Source organism: Canis lupus, chromosome 2, assembly GCF_003254725.2.
Source record: "Canis lupus dingo isolate Sandy chromosome 2, ASM325472v2, whole genome shotgun sequence".
Lineage (NCBI taxonomy): Eukaryota > Metazoa > Chordata > Mammalia > Carnivora > Canidae > Canis > Canis lupus.
Genome location: NC_064244.1, coordinates 55071023 through 55089841, shown reverse-complemented (window position 1 = coordinate 55089841; position 18819 = coordinate 55071023). Strand labels below are relative to the sequence as shown.

General features: G+C 43.6%; 1 protein-coding gene across 14 annotated transcripts in view; it reads right to left on the bottom strand.

Annotated features, from left to right (window-relative positions):
• Positions 1-18819, bottom strand: part of ARHGEF28 (Rho guanine nucleotide exchange factor 28) — a 289007-nt gene that overhangs the window by 261014 nt on the left and 9174 nt on the right. For 2 of the 14 annotated variants that reach the window (XM_049103902.1, XM_025446873.3), the window contains exon 1: positions 12276-12593. The exons of the other annotated variants lie outside the window; for them this stretch is intronic. The gene's annotated coding sequence lies outside the window, so the exon portion shown is untranslated. Of the gene's footprint in view, positions 1-12275; positions 12594-18819 lie in introns of those variants that run through there. 14 annotated transcript variants of the gene reach the window in all.

The following is an 18819-nucleotide window of genomic DNA, read 5'->3' as shown; positions in this document are numbered from 1 at the left end:
TCTCTACCAGCAAGAGATCTGTAAAAATTGCCTGGAAATGGCCTATTTCCCCAAAGACTGAACAGGAATTCTCAATACAAAAAGTTCCATGCAAGCTTCTCCACCCTGTCCTTTGACCAGCACAGAGGCACCCGCAACAGAAGTTTCACTATTTCAAAGAAAATATGAGTTTTCTGCATCCTGGGTCTAATTTCTAAGATGTGATTTGTGGGACCAGAGAACCCACCATTACATCAGAGTGTGGATGTCCACTCGAAACACCTCTGCCTCTGAGGTCACAGGAAACATATCAAATAAAATCAAAATATATTCATTCTCCTGAGGACAATTTTTGACACACAAAATGTCAATGAACACACCTATAAGCATATGCCTAAAAATAATGAAAGGAGTTGAGCAATTAAATGAAATCTCTGCTCAATAACTTCATTTGCTTAACATTTATTAGATAATCAAAACGTGCCTGGGTCCCTCAATCCGCTAAGCGTCCGACTTCAGCTCAGGTCACGATCTTGAGGTCCTGAGATCAAGCCCCATGGCAGGCTCCCTGCTACGTGGAGAGCCTGCCTCCACTCCCCCTCTGATCATCGTGTCTCTCTCTCTCTCTCTCTCTCTCTCTCACACACACACACACACTTTTTTTTTTTAATGTGCCAAATACTATACTCAGACGTAAAGAAAAGACACCGTCTTTGCTCTTAAAAATGCTCAATGGGAATGACAGGCTAAAGCATGTAAATACATGCCCAATGCGTCACAGGCACCGCCTTGCAGTAACAGCAAACAGGGACGGCCAGCAGACAGTCGTTAGCAAGAAACAGAACCTACTGCCAGCTGACCCCAGACACCACACCATTCTCCCCTTAATTTTCATGGTAGAAACTTTCAACTTCAGCAGCACAAAGGGCCCGCACAAGCTGCACTGCTGGATACTGCAGCTCCCGAACACCTGCAGTGTGGCTACCCCGACACACTGAGTGCTAGGTTGAATACACTGGATTAAATATGTTAGGTTAATTTCATCTGTTTCTTTGCACTACATCACAAGGTTATAAGGAAACTCTTTTACATACGTGGCTCACGTTTTATTAGAAACTGCCAAGCCAGGGTTCCCTGGGTGGCTCAGCGATTGAGCACCTGCCTTCGGCCCAGGTCATGACCCCGGGGTCCCGGGATCGGGTCCCACATGCGGCTCCCTGCATGGAGCCTGCTTCTCCCTCTGCCTGTGTCTCTGCCTCTCTTTCATTAATAAAATAAATAAAATCTTTAAAAAAAAAAAAAAACACTGCTAAGCCAAGAACTATTACCCAGCCCCCCCTGACATCAGGTGTGGGCATTCAGCGAAGTTTGGGCTCACGAGGTGTGCATAGGAGTCATGCGTACAGTGCCAGGCTCCTCACAGGAAGGAGTGTGGCCTCCAGAACTTCCTTCTCTGTTCTCGGTGGCTACAGGCTGAGGAGCGGTGGGGCATGACTGAGAGCCAGCCACAGTCATGCCAATGAGAATGACGCCAACAGGTAGAAGGAATACGGTTCCTGAATAACCTGCGTGAGCCACCGTCTCTCCAGCTTAGACTTCTACAGAAAAGAAATCCTTCTTGTATGTAAGCCTCTGTTTAACATCTCTTGCAAGTTACTTTAACTATACTCCAGCTAAAACAGGAAGGTCCAGCAGGCTTCCGAAAGGGACGGATATGTCCTGGAAAGACGTCTTTCAGAGCAGGTGTTAACCAGGTAAAGGACACTAAGATCCTGGCCACGAGGACCAGGAGCAGGAAAAGTGTTTCGAGCTAAAGAGACAACCGAGTCAAGGCAGAGATGCAGTCGGCAGGCTCTGCTCGGTGAGCTCTCCAACAGAAGCACCAGCTTTGAGGGGGAGGCCGCTGCATGGTGGAGATGTAGCATGGGACATCGGGGCTGCCACAACTGGCCAAACACTGGGAAAGCCTTGAGTGGTGGGGGAGAGCCCTGAACTCTCTTCATGCAGGAATGGGGAGCTACTGAAGACCCTACCTAAGGAGAGAACACTCAGTTCTGCCTTCAGATGGGCCATTCGGGTGCCAGGGCAGAAAGTACATCCCGGGGAGACCAAATCTCAGGCCGGTAAGGTAACAGCCATTCAGATAAGAAGATCTCGACTGCAGCAGCAGCAGTGAGGACAGGATGCGACGGAAATAAGTTACTGAAAAAGTCAAGTCACCCTAAGGAAGAGGGAAGAGTCAACGCTCACAGCAGACTCCTGGGCCTCTGGGTGCAGTGGCAAAGAGACAGGCTCAGGCTCAGACACGCCAAATCCGAGAGGTCACGTCTTGAACAGATGCCCCTTGCCTAGATCTGAGATGGTACCAGAATTAAGGATGCAGATACCCAGTGTCTACGGGGGATGGTAAGGACCAGCGGGAAGCGGGGGGGGGGGGTGTCAATCATAAACCACGGAAACGGAAGGCACTGCTCAAACTCTCCAAGCTCTTTTCAGAAAAATAAGCAGGGAAACCAAAGTACCCAAGACATTTATGGGGAAATGGAAAATAAAGATGAATTGAAGCTTCTTTTATAAGAATTTAAGGCGCAACTTTCATCCAAAATGGCCCTTAACCCCTGTATTATTTGTTAGTCGTTAACACATCCCAAATGATTTGGAATATAGTTTTCTAATCCATTATTGTGTCTTCTGAGGACCGCATGAATATATTACAACTCTCAGTTTTGTTCAAGATTAAGTCAAGATGAAACTGGAATTCTTCCAAACTCTGGGAAACGAACTAGGAGTGGTGGAAGGGGAGGAGGGCGGGGGATGGGGGTGACTGGGTGATGGGCACTGAGGGGGACACTTGACTGGATGAGCACTGGGTGTTATTCTGTATGTTGGCAAATTGAACACCAATAAAAAATAAATTTATTATTAAAAAAAGAAAGAAACTGGAATTCTTAATAATTCCCATCTCTACTGCAAACCAAAGGAATATGTTTTCTGCAGAATTTGCCTATTCCTTTTCTCTCCTTTTTCTAAGAAACAACCACCAGAGAAGAAATTCTATCACTTTCTACTTTTGACAAATGCTGGTTCCTGGGAGTCCTAGCCACCTAGTTAACAAAATACCTTGAGGAAACAGGAGCCTGATCAAGTCTGCAAAAATCTGACCCACATCTCCACCTCCCAGAATTGAGGATTAACTGAGAGGCTACTAAGCTGTGGAAGGATATGCAAATTCCATCACATAGAAGGAGAAACTTCAAGATTACTAAAATCTCTTTCTTGGTTAGAGCAACAAGCTAACGGACAGAGAGAAACTATCAGTAACTAACCATGACCTTTCATAAAAAAGCTTTCCAGGAAAAAAGATCTGTGCCTTTAGTTGGATACAGATTCCCACGTTCCACCTGCCAGAGATTCTAACTCAAGTGGGCTCAGTACACAGGACACTAGTTCAAAAAATCCCCAGAAAGGGATGCCAGGGGGGCTCAGCAGTTGAGTGTCCGTCTTGGGCTCAGGGCGTGACCCTGGGGTCCCGGGATCGAATCCCACGTTGAGCTCCCTGCATGGAGTCTGCTTCTCCTTCTGCCTCTGTCTCTGCCTGTGTCTCATGAATAAATAAAATCTCTAAAAATCAAAAAAAAGGTCTCCAGATGGTTCTGCTGACCAGATTTGTGATTCTACATAAACTAGAAAGCACGGCCCCAGATCACAAAGCCTTTCATAGACAGTACTTCAGACGGCTGGAATCCATGGCTGTCGGTTCATCCCTTCACACAGTATTAAGAGCATCCAGTTTACACTGTTCGCTGAGCTGGGTGCTGGGAGCTCAGGGTCCAGAGGGAGACACGAAAGACAACACATGCCTGTGATGACGACCTCACGTGCTCTGGTAGACGGGGCGCAGCTACCGCTTGAGCACAGGGGAGGGAGGCCGTGGACCCAGACGGTAGGACGCCTTCAGAACAGAAGGTGCAGGACACCTGGCTGGCTCTGCTGGGAGAGCGTGCACCTCCTGATCTCAGGGTTCTAAGTTTGAGTCCCATGGTGGATGCAGAGATCACTTAAAAATAAAATCCCCCCCAAAGAAGAAGAACAAAGTGAGCCAGGTTTTTGCAGGGAGCAGGGGAGCGAAGTAGTTAGCAGAGGGAACGGGAGGCCCAAGGGCAGGGCAGCAGGCATCCAGCTGTGTCCAAGCAGCTCCTGGTGCAACAGGAGGCCAAAGAGGAAAACAAGAGCCAGACTGCGAAAGGGTCACGTTTTTCAGTAATAATCTTTTTGAAGATGCATAAGGGCAAGAAACACCATGACAATCCTAACTTTATTGAAGGTATGAATATATAACCAAACCAGTAAAAAATAATGCAAATGTAAACAAAACTTTTAAAGGCCTTCCAAGGATCCAAGGATGTCAACTACCAAATTGTGCTAATCCTAACATTTTTCCTACATTCATCTTTCCGTTTCAGAACAATCTAAAAGGGGTGCCTGCGTGGCTCAGGTTGTGCATGGTCCCAGGTCCTGGAATCAAGCCCCATATCAGGCTCCCTGCTCAGCGGGGAGGCCGCTTCTCCCTCTCCTGCTCCCCCTGTTTGTGCTTGTTCTCTCTCACTTCCTGTCAATTTTTTTTAAATCTAAAAAATGAAGAATTTTCAAATTGAAATTCCAAGTCCAGTATTTCAATTCAACAATTCTATACACGACTCAGTGCTCATCAGGGTCAAGTGTACTCTCTAACACTCTTCCCCTATTTTTCGCCCATCCTCCCACTCAACTCTCCCCTCTGGTAACCACCAGTTTGCTCTCTATGCTTAGGAGTCTCCTTTTTGTTTGTCTTTTTTCTTTGTTCGTTTGTTTTGCTTCTTAAATTCCACACACATGCGTGCAATCATATGGTATTTGCTCTTCTCCAACTGACTTATTCCACTTAGCATTATACCCTCTGGGTCCATCTATATTCTTGCAAATGGCAATATTTTGTGTTTTTACGGCTGAGGATTATTTCAGTGTGTGTGTGTGTGTGTGTGTGTGTGTGTGCGCGCGCATCACATCTTCTCCACCCATCTATTGACACTTACGCTGCTTCCATAATATGGTTATTGTAAGTAACACTGCAAGCAACATTGGGGTTTGTGTATCTGTTCAGATTAGTGTTTCCATACTCCTTGGGTAAACAACTAGTGGAATTACCGGAGGATAACATGGTGATTAAAAAAAACAAAACAAAAGAAAAAAAAACATGGGGATCCCTGGGTGGCTCAGTGGTTTGGCGCCTGCCTTTGGCCCAGGGCGTGATCCTGGAACCCAGGATCGAGTCCCACATTGGGCTCCCTGCGTGGAGCCTGCTTCTCCCTCTGCCTGTGTGTGTGTCTCTCTCTCTGTGTCTCTCATGAATAAATAAAATCTTTTAAAAAAATAAAAATAAAAATAAATTTTTAAAAAACATGGTAACTTTTTTTTCTTTTTGAGGAACCTCCTTACTGTTTCCCACAGTAGCTCCACCAGTTTGCATCCCCACCAACAGTGCATGAGGGTTACCTTTTCTACAGTTCTGCAGTCATTCGCTTTACACTTTAAGCGAATGCTACTTGGTCACATAGAATTAAAGTATCTCAAATTTTGTTTCTTGGTTTTTACCATCACTGTGCTATCACTGCTTATCCCAGACCCACCTTTTATATATGCTATGTAGTAGTACTGCGGCTATCGGACACACTCACTGCATCTGCAGCAAGTCGGAATGAGGCCATCTTTTCTAACCTCCTCTCAAAACTTGTACAGCCCATGTTAGGGACCAACTGAACACACAGGAGTTGTCCTAATTAACTGATATGGTATTCAATGAGAAAATTAAAGGGTAAGTCATCAAAATGTGCTAATTTGAAGTTTATACAGATACCAAAGTGCAACAGTAACTGTAGCAATTATTTAGAAGTTAGACCAGTGGAGAATTTTGGTGCCAAGTAACATTAACAGTTACTCTTCAGAATTGCTGGTACATGGTGATCAAAAACCAGACTGACTAAAGGCACTTATAACAGTGTTTCCCTGCAGAAAACATGCCCCCTTATCATCTGCACTCTGGCATGTTGGGGGAAGGGATGACCACTGCCCACTCTTGGGAAGCCAATGGAAACTGAAGAGGCCCCAAGGGGACAGAATCAAGGTCAATGAAGACCACCAAGTGCTGAGTCATCAAGAACAAAAAGTAGAGAAATCCTTGGGAGTGCCTACGGGAGCAGTCACCAAGTTCAAAATTCTTTAAAACGTAAACAGCCTTTTGGAATGCATTAAAAAAAAAAAAAAAGATGCTGGGAACAGTACAGGTATTGACGTCAGAATTCTGTGCCTAGTCTAGAGCATTTCCTCTTAAAAACAGACGTGAACTTCAAGGGGTCATAACCGACCAACCAGTAACTCATCAGGCTCTTCATCCTGGAAATATTTAGGATGTCAAGCTATAGAAGTCAAATCAAACACAGGCAAGTGCCTTGTGTAGGTTGTAGCAGGTGTAAAAGATGAGGCACTTCATGTCACTATCAAGACAAATATGAAGATACAGAGGTGGTGACGACCTTCGATCAGTTGGAGAGGATGATGATGTATTACACGTGAACAAGCCAGACCCCCGCTCACCTTGGCAAAGTTAATAAAGGAGTCCCACAAACCAGAGACCAATAAGCCACTGGACCCAGAAAACATTGCTTAAGTTTTCCTTAGTTTTCTCATCTGTAAAACCAATAGTAAGGTTGTTCAAGAAACTAAAACACTCACAGAGGCACAGCGCCCAACAAAGGGAAAGCGACAAATAGTTACCATCTTCACTGATAATAGCAACTCCAAATTTTCCAGATTGAACTCTGACCCTCCCCGTAATAGGGTCCTCAAAAGCTACAGGACCTGCTCAGATGGTTGGCTAAACCTCGTAGGCTCCATTTTTCCCAACTGCACAGACACATTTACACAGGGGCTCTGTGCCCATGGCCTATGGCAAGTAGGGGCTACGTCCCCATCTTCTGCAGTAGAAACACCATGTGCACCCCACCCAAGACCTAGAAGTGAGATTTAAAAATATTTACGTATCTTCAAGAGCCAAATCCTTCTCAGGGAGGCACCACGACTCAAAACTCCAGGTTAGTCAATATGTACGTAGCCCAAAATGTTTCCGGGATAGAGTGCCAACTGAAAAAAATAACTGTTGAAATGGAATATGTCCAAACCCAGACGAAATGAGAAAAAAAGTTCTTGACCCTGTCTTCACCTTTCCATCTGACCACCAACGTAAGAGAAACTGGCTTTGAAGGACTACCACATACTAATGCTTGGGACTCATGAAACCTTATTCAGTAAAAGCGGCCGCCGTTTATAAACTATTTAAATGTCTATATTCCCACCAACAAATGAGAGAATTGCTAACGAAACCTCTTGGGGTGGTAATTTGTTTTTCCTGAAGAGAAGGGAAATGTGCTGTAACAAAATGCCTCACTAATGTTCTTTCTCAAATGGCTTTATACTCTGGCCGAACAATGGAAGAAAAAACACATGGGTTTTGAAATTTTTTTGATTTTTTTTCCAACCTCAAATACAGAAGGGATTCCTACCAAACGTGGCTACTTATTGGCCCCTTTCTTACAGAACTGGCCTCTTTGAGACTTTGCTCCCTAATGTGACTTGGCTCCACATTTTTCTTTCATGTTATTAGATGCACAAGTATTAAATTAGCATAAAGACAGAGGAGCTGGCATGGCACCAATGATCACAATTACTGCTTCTCCACATGGATATTTATAGCACGTACAGCAATAAATCTAAGCCATAAATAGCTCTATTTGCAAAGTTTTATCATCATTGAAGGTTTAGAGATTTTAAATGACTCAAAAACACAAAGCCAAGGCATTCCAATTTATAACTTCATTTGACTGGCAAACTATCCAGCTTTATTTGGAGAGCTGGGATTATCCCCATTTCACTGATGAGGAAACCAGAAGTACAAAACTGTCCATCAAGTTGAGCTAGCTTGACACCCCAAATCTCATTTAAGGTTTTTAAGTAAGAACTGCATTTTAAGCAAAAGTAACCTATTTAGAAATGAGTTTCTCCAAGCTCGTCAGCTAAGGATTTATTCCTCTTTCCTGTGACTGGTCTGTATTTTTGGTCAACCATAATCCTGAAGGAAGGGCCATTCGGCGGAGCACAGGACCACCAGAGCTCTGCTGGCAGGAAGGCCCTGTGGCCCTGGGGAGAGGGACGCTCTGCCTACGTGACCGCTGCGCGGCATTCTAACACAGGGGACCTAAGGAGCACGGCTTAGGTTTCACAGGGGCTTTTCACCTGCTACCTGCATCCATTAGAGACTCTCACGGAATCACACATGGGGTGGCTGAGGCCCGAGGCTTGCGTAGTGCTGTGTGCATGCCACTGAGCACCTGCTGACCCCCGCAGATGAGCACAAAGAAGAGTCCAAGGTGGGGAGCTGGGATGAGGGGCAGGAGCCCCGTGGAGTGCCCCCTCAGAGCCAGCTCTGCCCACGTCCACCGCCTGCTGCAGTGTCAGCACCCTAACCCTTGCCATTTGCAAAAGCAGTAATTTTTTCCTATATGGGCATCTCAATATAACTAGACTCTGGTTTTGACATTTTGCCCCATTAAAGACAGAAGTATGGGACACTGTTTTGCCAGTCAATTGTATCTTTTTCCTACGCAAATTTTTTTTAATTGATGTAGAAAATCTAAAATAGAAAACTAGTTTTCTAAGCACAGCTAAAAGCTTGGACTAATTATTTATAGCAGGTCTGTCTCTGATTACTTGTCAACTCCTTTAAGCATGCCCTCAAAAAATCCATAGTCTTCAAAATTACACACGATAAAGTTGTATGCTTTTAAATGTCTAATGGTATAAGGCTCACCACTTATAATATGTAATCCTACCAGAAATGTTAAAACTTGTGGAAGAAACAAGTTGTGGTTTGTTTGCTTGTTTTGTGTTTTTTTTTTTTTTTTAAGACAGAGAGGGAATGCCAAGCCAAGCGTGGAGCCCGATGTGGGGCTCAGTCCCATGACCCTGAGACCGTGACCCGAGCAGAAACCAAGAATCGGCTGCCTAACTGAATGAGCCACTCAGGCACTCTGAAAACATTGTCATTTTTTATTTAAAAGAATGAACGTACTATAAATGGTACTTGAAATGCAGTAATTCTATATTTGATAAATACAAGGGATAGATTTATTCTACCAAAAAAGGGAAGAGTTAGGAAATGACTGAATTTAAATCATACAAAAAATATAAAAGGCTGTAGGCAATAAATCACTGATAAAAATGTTCAGTGTTTTTACTATCATAATAAAACAAGCGTAAAACCAGTAATGATGCACATACAGATACGCCCTCACTACAAAACCAAGGGCAAACACACCAATGCTCTCAATACACGATGCACACATCACTGAGTTAGAATTTCATTGCACACATGTCATTTCTTAATTTAGGGAACCGGGATTTCTACATCAGTTTCTACCAGAAGACCAAGAAAGGCCGCTATTCGGCCAGAGCCCACAGGCCCAAGCGCAGCCTCTGCCCCGGCCACACCTCTCCCTGCTGCCACCACGAAAGCTGCCCCGCGCGGGGTGACCTACATGGACCCAGTCAGGGGCTCTAACTCTACACATCTCTCATATCGCCTTCAGCAGTATCTGGCTTAAAACAGATACCTCCTCAGGGGCGCGGGTGGTGCAGGCAGTTAAGCACCAGATTCTTGGTTTCAGCTCAGGTCTGAATCTCAGGGTCAGGAGATCTGGCCCCACGTCAGGCTCTGTGCTCAGGGGGAGTCTGCTTGAGCTTCCCTCTCCCCCTTCCTTCTGCCCCTCCCCCTTGCTCGTTCTCCCTCTCTAAAATAAATAAACCTTTTTAAAAAAGAGAATTAAAAAAATTAAGGACGTAGCTATGTATTTTACTTCAAGGAGCTTGTGCTCATGATGAAAGAATATTGTGCTTAATTATGTATGTATACAAAACAGAAAATGATAAAAAGCATCCAGTCGGTAAGGAACAAGTAAAACTATCCCTATTTTAGATGACATGAAATATGCATAGAATACCCTAGAGACTGCATGAAAAAACAAAATACTAGAACTGATAAATGAGTTCAGTAAAGTAGAATACTAAATGATTGTACAGAAGTCCATTGCATTGCTACACACTAAAAATGAAGCAACAGAAAGAAATTAAGAAAGCAATCCCATTTACAATGACACCAAAAGAAAAAAGAAAAAAAAAGTCCTAGGAAACAAACTTAACCAGGGAGGTCAAGACCTATACTCTGGAAACAATAAAATACTGAAGAAAGAAATTGAAGATGACACAAATAGAAATATTCCATGCTTGTGGATTGAAAAAATATTAAAATGTCCATATTGGACCCAAAAAAAAAAGTCCATATTGGGCAGCCCGGGTGACTCAGCAGTTTAGCGCTGCCTTTGGCCCAGGGCGTGATCCTGAAGACCCAGGATTGAGTCCCACATCAGGCTCCCTGCATGGAGCCTGCTTCTCCCTCTGCCTGTGTCTCTGCCTTTATTTATTTATTTTAAATAAATAAAATCTTTAAAAATAAAAAGTAAATAAAATGTCCATATTACACAAAACAATCTATAGATCTGATACAATCCCTTCCAAAATACCAACAGCATTTTTCACAGAACTAGAACAAACAATCTTAAAATTTATATAAAACCACAAGACCCCAAATAGCCAAAGCAATTTTGAAATAGTAAAAGCTGAAGGCATCACAATTCTGGACTTCAAGTTATATGCCAGAGCTGCAATAATCAAAACAGTACCGTACTGGCACAAAAAGAGACCCACAGTTCAACAGAATAGAAAAATCCAGAAATGGACCCTCAACTCTATGGTCAACTAAGCCTTGACAAAACAAGAAAGATTATCCAATGGAAAAAAAAAAAGACCATCTTTTCAACAACTGGTGTTGGAAAAACAGGACAGCTATATGCAGAAGAGTAAACGTGGACCACTATCTTACACCATAGAAAAAAGATAAAATCGACACATATTAAAGACCTAAATGTGAGGCATGAAACCATCAACATCCTAGAGAGAGCACAGGTTAAGTAATCTGACAACAGCCATAGCAACGTTTTTCTAGATATGTCTCCTGAGACAAGGAAAATAAAAAATGAGCTATTAAGACTCCATCAAAGTAAGAAGCTCCTGGACAGCAAAAGAATCTAAAGACAATCTATGGAATGGCAGAAGGCGTCTACAAATGGCATATTGGATAAAGGTTAGTCTCCAAACTCTATAAAGAAATTATCAAACTCAACACCCAAAAAAAACAATTCAAAAACAGGCAGAAGACATTAACAGACATTTTCCCAAAGAAGACATCCAGATGGCCAACGACACATGACAAGATGCTCAACATCACTCATCGGGGAAATACAGATCAAAACTACAATGAGATAGCACCTCACAACCGTTAGGACAGCTAAAATCCACACCAGAAACAACAGGAATTGGTGGGGATGCAGAGAAAAGTGAACCCTCTTACACTGTTGGTAGGAGTGCAAAGTGGTGCAGCCACTGTGGGAAACAGGATGGAGCTTCCTCAAAATTTTAAAAGTAGAACTACCCGACAATCCAGTAATTGCACTAGTGGGTATTTACCCAAGTCATACCAAGACAAGAATTCTAAAAAATAAAAATAAAAAATAAAAATTACGCTGTGTTTATTGCAGTATTCACAATAGCCAGATTATGGTGGCAGCCAACATGTCCACGGATAAATCGATGGGCATAGAAGGTATCCACACACACATACACCAGAGTATTATTTAGCCATAAAGAAGAACGAAATCTTGCCATTTACAACAACAGGGATGATCTAAAGAGTATAATGCTAAGCAAAATAAGCCAGTTAGAGAAAGAAAAATATGATTTCACTCATGTTGAAGTGAAGAAACACAACCAATGAACAAAGGAAAAAAAAAAAAAAACAAGCCAAGAAACAGACTCTTAACTATTGAAGACAAACTGATGTTTGCTAGAAGGAAGGTGGGAGATGGGGGTTAAGGGTACACGTGGCATGATGAGCACTGAGAAATGTACGGAACCACCGAATCACTGTATTATACACCTGGACCTGACACGACACTGTATATTAACCACACTGGAATTAAAATTAAAAAAAAAAAAACGGTAAAAAATAGAAAATGAAAATCCACCCTAATCTCTCCGTAGATGGGCAATATTTCACGTATATCTGGCATTAGACAGGGTCTGTCAACACTTACCTTTTAACACTTTCTAAATGATCCCCTCAGCAGACAAAACCTTCCTCGGCTGGCCCTGAGTCTCCAACAGCTACTGGTCCTCACGTCCCTATAGTGAGCCTTAAATTCCTTACAAACGTGCACTTGGTATTCCTAACAAGGAAGGGGAACGGTCATGATGCATCAGTGGGAAAAATTAACCACATATTTGGAATTCTGTGGAAACAGGTTTACAAGAAGAAAACAGGCACCTGGCAGGAAAAAAAAAATGTCAAGGAAATTATTGAGACATGATACACTTCCTGTCAAAACAACACATGAAGTGATGATTCATTCGATCAGTATCTCCTACTAGATGCGATGCAGCTCTAACCGCTCCGGGGCCTTAGTGACCTTTGCTGTGCCTCGGAAGGGTTTTCAGTCTTGATTACCAAGCTGCTCGAAGGATCTGGGCCCAAAAGTACGTAAAGCCAGCAGGCGCTCACCGTGCTCAGGGCCGTTGTGCAGGTCGTAGGAAGGCCGGAAGGCGCTGTCGCCTCCCCCAGCTCCGCTGCAGCTCCAGCCGGGCCCTGACGGGACCCGAACCGCGCCGCTTCCCCACGCCAGAGCTGTGCCCCAACAGACACGTTAGAATCCGTTCAATCCTGATGCACGAAGCACAGCACCGAGTCCTTCATCCAAATTTCCAGAATTCTTTAAAACGGCTCCAGTCTCCAAGGGTCATTGGAATACATACCAAGCCAGGTTTTACTCTAGAAATTCAACACGTAAGCTTATTACGAGCACACCGCCAGCACAGCGCAACATAGAGTGTCCTCTAACGTCCAAGTTTCTAACTTACTTAACTGGGGGGGTAAGTATTTACAATATGAGGCCAAATTGGAAAGGGTTGCTTTTTTTTTTTTTTTTAAGTCACATAATAATACTTGTTTAAGACACATCCATTTTACAGTTCAAGTTTGTGATTGAATCCTGCCGTCGGATAGGTACTACGATTTTATTTGTGCACTAAGTACAGATTTTCATTAAAATGTTTATTTCTGGGCAGCCCGGGTGGCCCAACGGTTTAGCACCGCCTTGAGCCCAGGGTGGGACCCTGGAGACCCCGGATCGAGTCCCAGGTCGGGCTCCCTGCATGGAACCTGCTTCTCCCTCTGCCTGTGTCTCTGCCTCTCTCTCTCTCTACGTCTCTTATGAATAAAAAAATAAAATCTTTAAAATAAATAAATAAATAATAAAATGTTTATTTCTTCAATTTGCTTATTTTCATTATCTCTGAAGCAAATTCGTAGTCACTGTGCAAATCGAGAACAATGGAAGGGCAGGAAAAAGTGGACAATACTTTGGTCTTCATCATACGGGGTACGGGCCCCAGAAAATGCCCTGGTGTGGGCTGGGGACGCCCCGCACATGGCATCTCATGCCGCGGCCCAGCCCCGTGCACTGAGGGGCCGCTGAGTCCCCGAAACTCTGCTCAGGCCTCGTACCCCTCAGCCCTCGGCACCCCAGACACACGACCCCTCACCCAATATCAAACTCAGCTCAGTGAAGGCCCAAAACCCAGGCGTGACAGCCCGAGCCCCAGAGGGCCAAAGTTTGGAGAAGAACTCCGGGAAGGGGACCTGGAGGCCCTGCGTTCCCCAAGGAAAGTCCCCGCAGAATCATGTCCAGTTTCCAAAACACCAAGTTATCACGAGGTTCACGGACAGCTAGAAGGATCGTCCTGCCTTAAAAACACCAGCGTTCTCAGGACGAGTCTGTTTTCTTTACTATTACCAGTCGGGTGTACAGACAACAGTAGAGGTTTTTGAAACTTGCTATAGCTTTTGAGGAAAATCATGAAATCAGATGAAGTTTTAGGGGAACAAGTAGAGAAGGTGAGGAGGAAGGAAGCATGGAGAAAAGGGAGAAAAGGGAGAGAGAAAGAAAGAGAAAGAACCAGCATAAGCTGTATTTTAGCTAAAAAGTGACATTATCAAAAAGCCATGCGTTTCAGGCCATTCTCTACACCCAGGCGGGAAGAACTGATACACGGGGATGTTAAGTTCCATCCAACATCAAATTTACAGCCATTTTCAGTCATCTTAGAATTCATCTAAAAATAAGTGCTAGAGTATTCCCGGCCGGTTACATCGTTCCCGGGCAGGGAGGCCCAAGGGGCGCCGCGGGATCGCAGGCCACGAGCCGCGTGTCTCCCTGCGACCGACAGACGCGCCAGCAGCAGCGGACTCGGCCCCCACGTGCCCCAGCCGCCCCAGCAGGGAACCGCGCGGCCGCCAGGAACGGAGGGAGCCTGGGGCACCATCTTTAATCCCACAGAGATGAAGCCTAGGAAGGGGACTCACCACGGAGAAGGGCTTGACGCAAAGCCCTGGGCTTCAAATGATGTCACCAGCACCCACAAAGGCCACGTGACCCACTTGGTAGGTCAGTAGCTGTGCTAAGATCTCAACCCAAATTCTGCTTCTGGTCTGGCCTCTGATACACTCAGATTAAGTCCTTTTAAAAACTTTCTTGGGGATGCCCGGGGGGCTCAGCGGTGGAGCATCCACCTTTGGCCCAGGCCGTGACCCCGGGGTCCCGGGATCGAGTCCCGCATCAGGCTCCCAGCAGGGAGTCAGAGTCTGCTTCTCCCTCTGCCTGGGTCTCTGCCTCTCTCTCTGTGTCTTTCATGAATAAAATCTTTAAAAAAAGAAAAAAGAAAACTTTTCTTCTTCCCAAAAATCTACTACCAGACTTAAAATGAATGGCACAAACCACCAGCAGTCATGTTCAAGTCCCACTAAAAAAAAAAAAAAAAAATACTACATTCATTTAAACCTCAACATTTTGTCTACATCTAATTTCTGCTGCTCTCAACAAAGATACCACAACAAGCCTGTGGAGATAAATTTTCCTACGATCAGCATCAAAGGGCAAAATTATTCATTAAATACAAAAAGCTGCATCATCATTTCCCAATCATAATCCATCAGGAACTAGAGAATGACAGAGGGAGTCAAATACACGAGACAGGTACAGATCATTCCCTCCTCCAAAGCGGTATATTCCACAATATCCAAATCACGCTTGGCATTCTTCAAGATGCGATTTTTTTCAACTGCTCATGGTAAAGTTGAGTTTTCCCTCCTAAAAATTCCTGTTTTCGTAAGACAAGCCAAGCAAAAAGCTATTTTGAGACGTTCTGTAGATAAGCATAGATTATTCATTTTTATGGCAAAACAAGCAAATTTATATCTGAAATAGATTACTTGCTTCTATGTGAAATTTCAAAATTTTATAAAGCTAAAAAACAAACAAAAATAAAGACATGAGACCTTCATATCTCATAATAAACTATTTCAGTCCAAGCTGGAAGCTAGCTAGCCCTGAAGGAATGATTAGAACTCCCATGGCTAAGATTTTAAGGATTCTTAATACTTCATATTCAATGAGGAGGCCATCAATAGTTCTGGCAATCAAATGAAAGAAACAATTCAAGTTTTACTGAACAACTTAGTGTGACAAAAAACATACAATTACTTCTATTCTCCCTTAATAATCCACCAGTTAAAGTCCTATTAAAAAATGGGAAAGAGGTCTCGTGTGTTGTCTCTTGCCTCCAAAAATAGGGAGTGGTCAGCGGGAAACTTCCTAAGTCACTAGGGGCTGTGGTAACTGGTACAAAAGGCACTTGGAGAAATCCATCCCTGAGAACTTCCGACAGGTCGGGACCTGGCAAGTACACGAAAGCCTACATTGAAAAGTTAGATGTGCTGAGTGTGATAAAAGTGGCTTCTTCTGAATCCAAGGTAGAGAGATTACACCTTCTCTAAAATGATTAATCTGAGGGTAACTTCTCCCACCAATCCATCCCAACCAGACGCTACCTCCAGCCACCTTCATAAACAGGTGGCAATAAAATCACTGCCTAAAGAAATCACAGTTCATGGACATGATCAATTAGAAAAGATTGGTTCCATCCTATTTGGAAGAGATATTCCATCTGGAAACGATAGGCGCTCTATGGATAAATGTAGAGATCTTCACATTATATGAGTTCCAGACTAAAGGCAGGACTGATCATAGATTTCTGGGGTTTTCCACGCACGTAAAGGTACAAGTGGCTTTTTTACCCTCTTCCCTACCTCTTTTCCTCAAATAATTAGAGTGTCATGCTCTCGAGAGTTATGTTGGACAAACCAAAGCCCCAAATAATCTGAGGTTGGGGTAGGAGAGGAAGGTGACAGGAGGTGATAAAAAATTAATAAAACCACTAAGAGTCTTATTTCAATTTTTTTTTTTTTGGCGAACACTGTCTTAATGAAAGACGTTAGCTAAAAGGTTTATACACAGCGTAGTTTCAAAAAGTCACGCATGCCACCCTCTCCACATAACTTCACCGTCACCGCTAACTTCAAGTTGGTAAAGTTGATGTAGCAATGTCCATTTATTTTTAAACCAGAACATCAAGGAAGGGATAAATAGGTCTGCTTAGGATTGGTGTGAAATAAAGGCTAAAAAGAACTCTTCTCTATTTAAAATTCATCTCCTCTTTGAAGGAAAGGACTTTACAGGTGAAGACTTCCTCTAAGTGGGAAGTCCATAGTAAGAAAGCATCAAGCCGCTCTGAGTTCCAGGCTTCTAGACAAGCGAAGAAGAACCCTACGCAATTTCCTACCCATCAGGACCAGTGGCAAATGACAGGTTTCCCACAGGAGGCAGGCACAAGTCGTTCCAATTTTCAAACAGGCGGATTCTACAAGCTATGGATTCAAGGAGTATCATTTTGATTCTACATAAGGTCCTAGAGCAGACTATTGGAAGAGACAGTGGCTACTTGGAGCCAGTGTGGACTCCCTAAGAGGAAATCACTTAAGAGGGACCCCTGGGGGGCTCAGCTGTTGAGCGTCTGCCTCAGGCTCAGGGTGTGACCCCGGGGTCCCGGGATCGAGTCTCACATTGGGGTCCCCCCGCAAGGAACCCGCTTCTCCCTCTGCCTGTGTCTCTGCCTCTGTGTGACTCTCATGAATAAATACATAAAATCTTTAAAAAAAAGAAGTCACTTGAGAATAACCTCATTCCATCATGTAATTACTAAACTGCTAACTTCACATACTAGAGATACAGGTTTGTTGGACATTGTATAGATCCTTATGGAAAGATCGAAAATCAAAAATCTGATGCTCGTACAAGAGTAATCAGTTGAACTCTACCTGACATTGGCAAACATCAAACAGAAATTTGTACAGACACACCAAATTGCCTTGCCTTAGGACTAGGCCTTTAGCCTACATAAGAGTGTTATTATATCACTAAAGCATTAAAGAAATACCTATCAAACCCATGCAAAACTTGGAACTAAAAGGAACAGTAAGTTTAACGATCTAAAATACTTGGAAAAGTTAGAGCAAAAGGCTAAATGCAGAAAACAATTTTGAGAAATTTCAGTTCTATTCGTAGGACTAAGAAATCGAAAGGAAAGAGGAAAGGAAAGAGGAAAGGAAAGAGGAAAGGAAAGAGGAAAGGAAAGAGGAAAGGAAAGAGGAAAGGAAAGAGGAAAGGAAAGAGGAAAGGAAAGAGGAAAGGAAAAAGGAAAGGAAAAAGGAAAGGAAAAAGGAAAGGAAAGGAAAGGAAAGGAAAGGAAAGGAAAGGAAAGGAAAGGAAAGGAAAGGAATTGCCAGTCATAAAAGAGACAGGGCTCAGCAGCAGTATCTGTCTAAAAAAAAATACACCTCAGACTTGGAAATTTTTGAGATGACTGACCATCAAGAGTCACTAATGCTATTTAGAAATAACATAGTTCAAATGCCCTCATTTGAGCAATTATTTAATCCCTGGTTCTGTGCTAAGCACTTTCCACAGGCTACCATGGAATCCTTTTAACCATGCTATGGGAGGAAGAGCTAAAAAGGTCCGCTAAAGGTGACCTCCCCGGGACAAGGTAGTAAGTAGCAGAACCCAGGAATCTCCTCAAGTCGGCCCTGCAACTGGTCATGCTAACCCCGAGGCTTTACTGCTTCCCTAAAATGCGGGGGGGCGGGGGGGGCATTAAGCAAGAGTACGAATGGCTCTACAGTGCTCCGTGCTGTCCCAACAGCATCTGGAAGTACCACACTTTAAGAATATAGCCAACTGGAATATGTTCCGTATCTAGGGGCGGTGAGAGGAGTCAAAATCCTGTCACTTAACAAAAGATGAACAGGTTTTTCTTTTCTGACATAGAAGACTTGAAGGCAGGGTATGGAATGTGTTTTTAAACCTGAGGGACTGTCACGAAAGTAAATTGTTCAGAACGGCCCCTCATCTCATCAGCAAACTGTATGATAAAACAATTCTCCCCTTAACCTTTCCAAAGATACACCTGGAGGGTTGGTGATATCAGCACAGCAGAGAACTAGGAGGTCCCAACATTCACCCTCCCCAACAACAAACCAACAACAAAAAAAAATAGCTCAATGAAAAGCAACAGAAATATTATGGAGCTAAAATATTATGGAGGATGGTCACAGAGAAAGAGCATAGGAAGCATCTTACCTGCATCATTCCATTCTCCCAGTCCAGAGCAGCTTGGTGCTAAAAACAA